The sequence below is a fragment of the Suricata suricatta genome, chromosome 10 (assembly GCF_006229205.1).
Source record: "Suricata suricatta isolate VVHF042 chromosome 10, meerkat_22Aug2017_6uvM2_HiC, whole genome shotgun sequence".
NCBI lineage: Eukaryota > Metazoa > Chordata > Mammalia > Carnivora > Herpestidae > Suricata > Suricata suricatta.
In genome coordinates this window covers 55,853,928-55,865,712 of record NC_043709.1, presented here as the reverse complement: position 1 = coordinate 55,865,712, position 11,785 = coordinate 55,853,928, and the positions used below count along the sequence as shown (strand labels likewise).

At 38.9% G+C, this 11,785-nt stretch overlaps 1 protein-coding gene and 1 non-coding gene across 20 annotated transcripts in view; both read right to left on the bottom strand.

Annotated features, from left to right (window-relative positions):
* The window catches only part of R3HDM2 (R3H domain containing 2), a 126,980-nt gene that overhangs the window by 110,808 nt on the left and 4,387 nt on the right, over positions 1–11,785 (bottom strand). The gene's annotated exons all lie outside the window — the stretch shown is intronic.
* Positions 9,843–9,945, bottom strand: LOC115305790. The gene has a single exon (XR_003914989.1). It is a non-coding gene; the product is annotated as a U6 spliceosomal RNA (small nuclear RNA).

The following is an 11,785-nucleotide window of genomic DNA, read 5'->3' as shown; positions in this document are numbered from 1 at the left end:
GAATGACATATGGCCATTTGTAGGAAAGTGGATGGACCTTGAGGGTGTCATGCTGAGCGAAGTAAGCCAGGCAGAGAAAGACAGAAACCATATGTTTGCACTCATAGGTCTAACAGGAAAACAGGAGAGACCTAATGGAGAACCAGGGGGAGCGGAGGAGGGACAGAGAGTTGGGGAGAGAGAGGGATACAAAACTTGACAGACTATTGAATGCTGGAAATGAACTGAGAGTTGAAGGGGAAGGGGGAGGGGGGAAAAGAGGTGGTGGTGATGGTGGAGGGCACTTATGGGGAAGAGCACTGGGTGTTGTATGGAAAACAACTTGAAAATAAAATACTGAAATAAAAATAAATAAATAAATAACATGCTACTAAACAATGAGTGAGTCAACCAGGAAATAAAATAAGAAATAAAAAATACATGGAAACTAATAAAAATGAAAACACAACAGTTCAAAACTCTTGGAATGCAGTAAAAGTAGTTGTAAGAGGGATGTTTACAGCAAGACAGGCCTACTTAAAGAAACAAGAAAAATCTCAAATAAACAACTAAACTTATACCTAAAGGAGCTAGAATAGAAAAAGAACAACGGGTGCCTGGGTGGCTCAGTCAGTTAAGCAGCTGACTTCGGCTCAGGTCATGATCCTGCAGTTCATAAGTTCAAGCCCCATGTTGGGCTCTGGGCTCACAGCTGGGAGCCTGGAGCCTGCTTCAGATTCTGTGTCTCCCTCTCTCTGTGTCCTCCCTTGCTCACACTCTACCTGTCTCTCAAAAATAAATAAATGTTAAAAAATTTTTAAAGAAAAAGAAAACAAACAAAACTTAAAACAACAGAAGGAAGAAAATAATAAAGATGAGAGCAGAAATAAATGATACAGAAACTAAACAAATAGATCACTGAAACCTGGAGCTGGTTTTTTTTTTTTTAAATCAATAAAATTGATAAATCAATAAAATTGATAAATCTCTAGTCAGACTTCTCAAGAAAAAGAAAGGACCCAAATAAATAAAATCACAAATGAGAGAAGAGAAATACCAACAAACACCACAGAAATACAATTATAAAAGAAAATTATGGAAAACCATATACCAACAAGTTGTAAAACCTAGAAGAAATGGATAAATTCTGAGAAATATATAACCAAAACTGAACCAAGAAGAAACAGAAAATTTGAACAGACTTATTACCAGCAAAGAAAATGAATTACTAACCAAAAAGCTCCCAACAAATAAAAAGTCCAAGGTCAGATGACTTCACAGGCAAATTCTACCAAACATTTTTTTAAACAAATGATTCTTTTTTTTAAAGTAATATTTCTTTTTAAAGTTTATTTTCATTTATTTTGAGAAAGAGTAGAGATGCAAGTGGGAGAGGGCCAGAGAGAGAGGGAGACAGAATCCCAAGCAGGCTCTACACTGTCAGCATAGAGCCTGATTCAGGGCTTGAACTCTTGATCTGCAAGATCATGACCTGAGCCAAAGTTGCTTAACCAACTGAGCTACCCAGGCACTCCCCGCCATCTATTTTAAGTTTATTTATTTCTTTTGAGAGAGAGGGATGTGCACACACAAGCAACGGGGGTGGGAGTAGAGAGAGGGAGAGGGAGAGAGAGAACCCCAAGCAGGCTACGTGCTGACATGGAACCTGATGGGGTGCCCTATCTCACAAACCATGAGAGCATGACTTAAGCCAAAACCAGGAGTTGAACACTCAACTGACTGAGTTACCCAAGCACCTCAAATTTACTAACATTTAAAGAAGAGTTAATATCTACTCTTCTCAAACTATTCCAAAAGAATAGAAGAGGAAAGAAAACTTCCAAATTCATTCTGAGGCCAGCATTATCCTGATACCAAACCAGACAAAGGCACCATGAAAAAAAGAGATGTCTGATGAACACAAATGCAAAAATCCTCAACAAAATACTAGCAAATCAAATCTAACTATTAATATGTTAAAAAAAAATCATTCACCACGATCAAGTGGGATTTTATTCCTGGGTTGCAAGAGTGGCTCAATATTATCAAGTCAAATCACATCAGTAAGGGAAAGGAGGGGCACCTGGGTGGCTCAGTAGGTTAAGTGTCTGTCTGACTCTTCAGTTCAGCTCAGGTCATGATCTCACAGTTCATGAGATGGAGCCCCACGCCAGGCTCTGTGCTGACAGCATGGAGCCTTCTTGGGATTCTTTCTCTCCAACTCTCTCTGCCCCTCCCTCTCTCACTCACACAAACTCACGGTCTCTCTAAATAAATAAATTTTTTAAAAAATAAGAGAAAGGATGAGAACCATATGATAATTTCAATAGGTGCAGAAAAAACCTTTGACAAAGTATAACACCCATTCATAATAAAAACCTTCCACAAAGTAGGTTTAGAGGGAACATACCTCAACACAATATAGGCCATATATGAAAAACCCACAGCTAACACCATCCTCAAAGTGGAAAGCTGAGAGCCTTTCACCTGAGGTCAGGAACAAGGCATGTCCACTCTCCTTACTTTTATTCAACTTAGTACTAGAAGGCCTAGTCTCAGCAATCAGACAACAAAAAGAAATAAAGGCATCCAAACTGGAAGGAAGAAGCAAAACTTTCACTATTTGCAGATGACATGACACTATATAGAGAAAACCTGAAAAACTCCACCAAAAAACTGCTAGAACTGATAAATTCAGTAAAGTCACAGGATACAAAATTAATGTGCAGACATCTGTTGCATCTCTATACACCAATAATGAAGTAGCATAAAGAGACATTAAAAAATAATTCCATTTATAACTGCACCAAAATTAATAAGATCCAAAGAAATAAAACTAACCAAAGAGGTGAAAAAGCTGTACTCTGAAAGCTGTAAAACCCTGATGAAATAAATTCAAGATGACACAAAGAAATGGAAAGACATTCCATGCTCATGGATTGGAAGAACAAATATTGTTAAAAGTGTCTATACTGCCCAAAGCAATCTACACATTTAATGCAATCTCTATCAAAATACCAACAGCATTTGGGGTGCCTGGCTGGCTCAGTCAGTAGAGCATGAGACTCTTGATCTTGAGGTTTTGAGTTCAGCCCCATATTGGGTATAGAGATTACCTTAAAAAAATTGATGGGGGGGGCGTCTGGGTGGCTCAGTTGGTTAAGTGTCAGACTGTAACTCAGGTCATGATCTTGCAGTTCATGAGTTCAAGCCCCACACTGGGCTTTCTGCTGTTAGCTCAGGGTCCACTTCAGATCCTCTGCCCCCCTCTTTCTCTGCCCTTCTCCCTATTCACACTCTATTTCAAAAATAAATAAACATTAAACTAATAAATAATAAAATTATTTTTAAAAATATACCAACAGCATTTTTCACAGAACAATCTTAAAATTTGTATGCAACCCCAAAAGACCCCAAATAGTCAAAACAATCTTGAAAAAGAAAAGCAAAGCTGGAGGCATCACAATTCTAGTCCTCAAGTTGTATTACAAAGCTATAGTAATCAAACAGTATGAAACTGGCACAAAAACAGACATATAGAACAACAGAACAGATAATCCATAAATAAACTCACAGTTATATGGTCAATTAATCTTAGACAAAAGCAGGAAAGAAAATCCAATGGGAAAGACAATGTCTCTTCAACAAATGGTACAGGGAAAATGGGACAGCAAAAGAATGAAACTGGACCACTTTCTTACACCAGACACAAAAATAAATTCAAAATGGATTAAAGACCTACATGTGAGACTAAAAACCTACAAGAGAGCACAGGCTGTAATGTCTCTGACATCAGCCATAGCAACTTTTTTCTTGGGTCCCCTGAGGCAAAAGAAACAAAAGTAAAAATAAACAAAAGCATAAGTAAATAAATAGCTTCTACACAGTGAAGGAAACAATCAACAAAACTAAAAGGCAACCTATGGAATGGGAGAAGATATTTGCAAATGATACATCCAATAAAGGGTTAGTATCCAAAATATATAAAGAACTCACATGAACTCAACACCCAAAAATTAAAAATCCAATTAAAAAGAATACATGAACAGACATTTCTCCAAAAAAAGACATACAAATGGCCAACAAATATATGAAAAGATGATCATCATCACTAATCATCAGGTAAATGCAAATCCAAACTACAATGAGGTATCACCTCACACCTGTCAGAATGGCTACAATCAAATAATATGTGAAATAACAGGTGTTGGTGAGGATGTAGAAAAAAGGAATCCTCTTCCACTGCTAGGGATTCAATGTTGCGCTGGTGTAGTCACCGTGGGAAACAGTATGGCCGTTCCTCAAAAAGTTAAAAAACCCTATGATCCAGCAATTGCACCACTGGGCATTTACCCACATAATACAGCAATGCTAATTCAAACAGACACATGTGGGGACGCCTAGGTGACTCAGTCAGCTAAGCATACAACTTCAGCTCACAAAATGATCTCATGGTTCATCAGTTCAAGCCCTGCACTGGGCTCTATGCTGTCATCAGAAAGCCCACTCTCGATCCTTTGTCCCCCCACCCCCACCCTGCCCATCCCCAGCTCACACACTCACACTCTCTCTCAAAAAAATAAAAATAAAAATAGGTGAACCTGGGTAGCCCAGTCAGTTGAATATCTGACTTTGGCTCAGGCATGATCTCATGATTCATGAGTTCGAGTCCCACATTGGGCTCGCTGCTGTCAGCCTGTCAGTACAGAGCCCACTTCAGATCCTTTGTCTCCCTTTCCCTACCCCTCCTCCACTTGCACTCTACCCCCTCAAATAAGTAAATATTAAAAATAGTAACAATAATAAACATGTTTTTAAAAGGGACACGTGCACCTCTATTTTTATAGCAGCATTATTTACAACAGCCAAGATATGGACGCAGCCCATGTGTTCACCAAATAATGAATGCATAAGATGTGGTATATATACAATGGAATATTCAGCCATAAGAAAGCAAGAAATCTTGCCATTTGCAATGATATGGATGGAGCTAAAGAATATAATGCTAAGTGAAAAAAGTAAAGCAGAGAAAAACAAATACCATAAGAGTTCACTGATGTGGAATTTAAGAAATAAACAAAACAAGGGAAAAAGAGAGATAAAAAGAAAAGTCTCTTAACAACAGAGAACAAACTGATGGTTACCAAAGGGGAAGCGGGGGAGTATGCATGAAACAGGTGATAGAGATTAAGAAGTGCACTTGTCCGGGAGCACCTGGGTGGCTGAGTCAGTTACACACTAACTTCAGCTCTGGTCATGACCTTGCAGGTAGTGGGTTTGAGGCCCACATCAGATTCTGTGCTGACAATTTACAGCCTGGATTCTGCTTCAGATCTTGAGTCTCCTTTTCTCTCTCTGCCCCTCCCCCACTCATGCTCTGCCTCTCTCAAAAATGAATAAATGTTAAAAAACAAAAAAGTGGGGCACCTGGGTGGCTCTGTTGGCTAACCATCTGACTTCAGCTCAGGTCATGACCTCACAGTTCTTGAGTTCGAGCCCTATATCAGGCTCTCTGTTGTCAGCGTGGAGCCTGCTTCACATCCTATCTCCTCTCTTCTGCCCCTCCCTGGTTCCCGCTCTGTCTCAAAAATACATAAAAACATCAAAAATTTTAAAAAATCTTGGGATTGTACGTTCGAGCCCCACACTGGGTGTAGAGATTACTTAAAAATAAAAATCTTAAAAAATAACAATACTAAGTACACTTGTCTTGATGAGCACCAGGTAATTAAAATAAAAAAGAAGAAATAATAAAATAAAACATGGTAAATGGGATGTGCCATCAGCTGACTAACTAACGTGCCCAATAAGCACTTATATTGGTGAGACTGGATATCTCTACAACCAAACTGTGATAGAAGTTGAAACCTTGGATTTTAAAGGGAGAGTATATGGTGAGAGTATCAGAATATTAGCAGCAAAGAAAGCTAGAGAGGGAAGTAGAGACCTCAGGACACACCAATATTTAAAGAATAAAGAAGACGGGGGCACCTGCGTGGCTCAGTCAGTTAAGTGTCCGACTTTTCATTTTGGCTCAGGTCATGATCTCACAGTTCATGGGTCTGAGCCCTGCGTTGGGCTCTGTGCTGACAGTACAGAGGCTACAGAGCCTGCTTGGGATTCTCTCAATCACATGCTTTCTCTCTCAAAACTTAAAAAAGTAATAAAGAAGAGGTAGAGGATTCTATACAGAGGAAAAGGAAAGTTATAAAAATTAGAAATAACATTGAAAAGTTAAAAGCATATATCCCCAGCTATCAGTTATAAAGAGACTTTATAAGCTGGTCAGGGCTTTGAAGTAAAGCAAAAAAGCACCCACTATTAGTAATGGCAAGGCAAAAAAACAACAGATAAATCAGCAGCAACTCCAAAATCTCAATTCAGGCAAGTGTTTTCAATCTCTTCTCATATAATACTTTTTTCTTATCAGAGTCACTTATAAACAACAGAAAGATTTCAGGTTCTTCTTCTTTGCCTTCTTTATTCCCCCCCCCCCAGAGGAAATTCAAACAAGTAAGAAAAGGATGGAGATGGAAAGACCCTAGATGAAATATACAAAGGGAGCTGACTGAAGCAGGGACTCAATGAAGAGGCATTCATTCATCCAGTTCATACTTGCTGAGTCACCACTCTATGCAAGGCATCATACCAGGAACTGTTAAAAAATAGCTTACTAATATAATAAACTATGCCCTGGGTTCATCAGCTGAGTGATCAACTGGAAAGAGAAACAATACTTTCCTGGTGAGACTGGCGCAAAGGTGGCTCTGGCAAATCCCCTGAGCTCAAAGTCATCTATTACATAGAGACGTGTCCCAATTCCACAAAATAACTCCAAAGAAATATTTTCTTCAATGTTTGAGAACTATGTGATCCTGCAGCAATACCCTATCTGAGTTTTTACACAGATAACTGTAGCTTTGAAATGCAGAGATAAATCTTTAAGAAATTCTGGTATATTTTTATCAAATCATCATAAATGCTAATGTAAGCCCTAAAACTAATAATAAAAGTTAAGGGAGAATTACCTAACTAGATGCACTTAGGCTGGAAAGTCTGCTTTTACTGGTCAACTCTAGCCTTTAAATATAGGAAAATGTGATTTTATAAATATAGCCATTCTTTCTAGAAAAGAACTTGATGGATAAGAATAGAGAAAAGGCATATGAAAGCCAGAATCTAGCTTAACATCCAAAGAGAACCTTGAACAAGAAAGGATATATTATCACACACAAGCTGTCACTAAAATCTTTTCACACCATCATCTTGTGCTATGGTAGCTAACCTATTTCTAGCTCTAAGCCTGTATCTGATTGATTTGCAAACTTTTGGAAGTAGCTGGGCTTCAACAGACACTGAACAACATCAGAAGTATCTTTTTGTCTGAATTATATTTAGTCTCTATTCCCCCCTCCTTTTCTGTTTAAGAGCTTGAGAAAGGAAGGAAATATTAGACAGTTACTAACAACAGGTGTTCCTAATGTTCTTGAAAGCTCTGGCCATGGAAAGGGAGGGGAGGGGGATTTCATTCCTGACTAACATGGAGTACCAGAGATCATATTTACCTTCTGGGCAGACAAAAGAGATAAGATGGGTAAAACAGTGTTTTTTAAAAATTTTTATTAATGTTTATTTATTTTTGAGAGAGAGCATGAGGTGGGGGAGGGACAAAGAGAGAGGGAGACACAGAATCTGAAGCAGACTCCAGGCCTGAGCTGTCAGCCCGCAGCCCAATGCAGGGCTTGAACCCATGGACCATGAGATCATGACCTGAGTCGGAAGTTGGATGCTTAACTGACTGAGCCACCCAGGCGCCCTGTGGTTTTTAAGACACAGGATATCAGGCAATAAAGGACAGTGATTCCTGGGAAATGGGAAACAAATACAGTAAGCTCCATGCTTGATGCCTGGAGAGTGCTTCTAAGTAATGTCAAAAAAGTGGGGAGCCAAGCAGAAGCCTGGGGAGAGTCCAACCTGCTCCCTCAGTGGAAAGTGGAAGTCTGAGAAAGCAAAGGAGTCTAGAATTCACAGAAGAGAGTATGCCACAAACCGGAGAAAATACTTGCTTTTCTAACAAAGGAACTGTATCTAGAACATATAAGGAAAATATATAAACTCTTAAAACTTGAATAAACTATTAGAAAATAGGCAAAAGACATGAGCAGACATGTTCAAAATCATTAGCCATTAGGGAAATGCAAATTAAAACCACAATGAAATATATATCATACCTATCATGGCTAACATAAAAAAATACTGACAATACCAAATGTTGGCAAGAATGTAGAAAAACTAGGTATGTAGCTGATGGGAATATAAAATAATACAGACACTTTAGAAGTCCATTTGGCAGTTTCTGTTACAATGAAATATGTAATTACCTTACCACCCAGCAAGTGTACTGTTGGGCGTTTATCACAGAAAAATAAAAACTATGTTTACACAAAAACCTATACATGAATGTTCATACCTTTATACATAATGGCCCCAAACTGGAACCAACACAGAAATCCTTCAACAGGTGAATGCTTAAATAACCTTGGGACAGTCATACCACAGAATATGACTCAGCCATTTGTACTCCAAAAAAGGGTACAAACTATGGACACATGCAACACTTTGGATGGATCTCAAGGGAATTATGCAGAGTAGGAGAAAAAAGCCAATCTCAAGAGGCTTTATGTTATGTATGGTATGATTCCACTTAATTAACATTTTGGAAGCACAATATTAGAGAGCTGAGGAACAGATTAGTAATTGCCAGGGTGACAGGTTCAGGAATAGGGTGGAGGGAGGTGGGTGTGGTTATAAAAGGGCAAGAGGAAGGATTCTTCTGAGAAAGGAACTGTTCCATATCTTGATGGTGGTTGTGGATACAAAAATTTATACAAGATGAAATTCCACAGAGCTGTCCCCAACATACACACTCATGTAGAGAGAGGAATGCATGTCAAACTGGTCGAATCTACAGACTCTACAGATGAAGCAACATGAATTTCCTGCTTCTGATACGGTACGACAATTACAGAAGCTGTCACAATGGGGAGAAATTGGTGAAAAGCACATGGAATACTGCTGTTCATTTTTCCCAACTTCCGATAATTATACTTATTTCACAATGAAAAGTTAAGATAAATGAGAAATGATAAATTATAAAATTAGTAAAGAAAGACATTTAGAAAGTTTTAACTATATTCCATATGTGTAAAAATTTAAAGGAAAAAGTATGCATGTTAGGTAGAAGAAGTAAAAAAAATCTGAAATGGTAGAGATAAAAATACACTATGTAAGATTAATAGCAGATTGAAAATTGCAACAGAACAAATCAGGGGGAGAAAATAGGAAAACACAATAATAGAAACAATAGAAACCAATCAAAACAAAACCTAGAAAGAAAAAAAGACACTGAAATAAAATGAACAAAGCATAAGTGAACTGTAGGACAAATTCAAACTGCCTAATATATGGGTCAGTGGCATTTCCAAATAAAAGACAGGGGGGAAATATTTTTCTTAATATTTCAATTTTTTAAATATTTATTTATTTATTTTTATAATAGTTTATTGTCAAATTGGTTTCCATATAACACCCAGTGCTTCTCCCCACAAGTGCCCCCCTTCCATGACCATCACCCCCTTCCCCCCTCCCTCTCCCCATTCAGCCCTCAGTTCGTTTTCAGTATTCAATAGTCTCTCATGATTTGTGTCCCTCTGTCTCCCCAACTCTCTTTCCCCCTTCCCCTCCCTACGGTCCTCTGTTACGTTTCTCCTGTTAGACCTATGAGTGCAAACATATGGTATCTGTCCTTCTCCGCCTGACTTATTTCACTTAGCATGACACCCTCGAAAAACATGGATCGCTTCACAAATATGGAACGCCTCACGAATTTGTGTGTCATCCTTGCGCAGGGGCCATGCTAATCTTCTCTGTATCATTCCAATTTTAGTATATGTGCTGCGGAAGCTAGACTGTTTACGTATTTTTGAGAGACAGAGAGAGACAGAGCATGAGCAGGGCAGGAGCAGAGAGAAGGGGAGACATAGAATCTGAAGGAGGCTCCAGGCTATGAACTAGCAGCACAAAGCCGGACACAGGCCTCGAACCCATGGGTCGTGAGATCATGACCTGAGCCAAAGTCGGGTGCCTAATCAACGGAGCCACCCAGGCACCCCTATTTTTTTTAAGTTTATTTATTTTGAGATAGAGTGTGAATGAAGGGGGGTAGGGGCAGAGAGAGAGAATCCCAAGTAGGATCTGCACTGTCAGTACAGAGCCCTACATGGGGCTTGAACTCACAAACCGCAAGATTATAACTTGAGCCAAAATTAAGAGTCAGATGCCTAACCAACTAAGCCACCCAGGCACCCCAAAATAAATAAAACATAAGAAAACTTCTCTCTCCTTCCCCCACTCGTATTCTCTCAAAAAAGAAGGAAGAAAAACTATGACTAAAGAATTAAAGGAAAAGTATGAGAACAATGTCCATTTTTTAATATTTTTAAACGTTTATTTATTTATTTTTGAGAGAGAGAGCAAACAAGCGTGCATAAACTGGGGAGGAACAGAAAGAGAAAGAGGGAGAATCCAAAGCAGGCTCTGCACTGTCACAGAGACCCTAATGAGGAGCTCACTTAAACTCAAGAGCCCTGAAATTATAAACTGAGCCAAAGGTGGACACTTAAACAACCGAGCCACCCAGGCATCCCTGAACAATGTCTAGCCTGAAACAGAATATTAATAAAATATAGAAGTTATAAAAAGGAACCAAATAAAAATTTCAAAGTTGGAAAGTACAATAATAAAAATGATAAATATAAGTAAAGGGGTTTGACACAAGATCTAAGCAGGCAGAAGAATCAACAAACTTGAAGCTAGGTCAATTAGGGATATCCAGTCTGGGGCCACCTGGCTGGATCAGTCAGAAGAGCATGCAACTCATGATTTCACAGGCTGTAAGTCTGAGTGATCTCTAAATAAATAAAATTTGGGGTGCCTGGGTGGCTCAGGTAGCTGAGCATCTGACTCTTGATTTAAGTTCAGGTCATAATCTCATAGTTTGTGAGATGGGGCCCCATATCAAGGTCTGCAATGACAGCACAGAACCTGCTTAGGATTCTCTATCTGCCCCTTCTTCTCTGGCACGTACTTACACTCTCTCAAAATAAATAAAGTTAAAACTTAAATTAAATTAAAACCTAAAAAAAAGATAGCTAGGGCAATGTGACAATAAAAAGAAAGAAAAGACATTCAGTTTGCAAAAGAAGTAAACCTTTCCTGTTTGCACATGTCATCATTTTATATATAGAAAATCTTGAGAAATCAGGGTGGCTGGCTGCCTCAGTTAGTGCATGTGACTCCTGATTTCAGGGTTGTGAGTTCAAGCCCCATGTTGGGTATGTAGCCTACCCAAGAAAAAAAAAATCCTAAGGAATCCACTAAAAACAAACAAGTTCAGCAAAGTTGCAAGATATAAGGTCAATATACAAAAATGAGTTGTATTTCTATAAACAGACAATGAATATTCCAAATATGAAATTAAGCAAAAACTTCCATTTACAGTAGTAACAAAAGTAATAAGATACTTAAGTATAAATTTAACAAAAAACAGGGGCGCCTGGGTGGCTCAGTCGGTTAAGCCTCCGGCTTCGGCTCAGGTCAGATCTCACGTTCATGGGTTCGAGCCCCGCGTCAGGCTCTGTGCTGACAGCTAGCTCAGAGCCTGGAGCCTGCTTCCAGTTCTGTGTCTCCTTCTCTCTCTGACCCTTCCCCTCTCATGCTCTGTCTCTCCTGTATCAAAAATTAATAA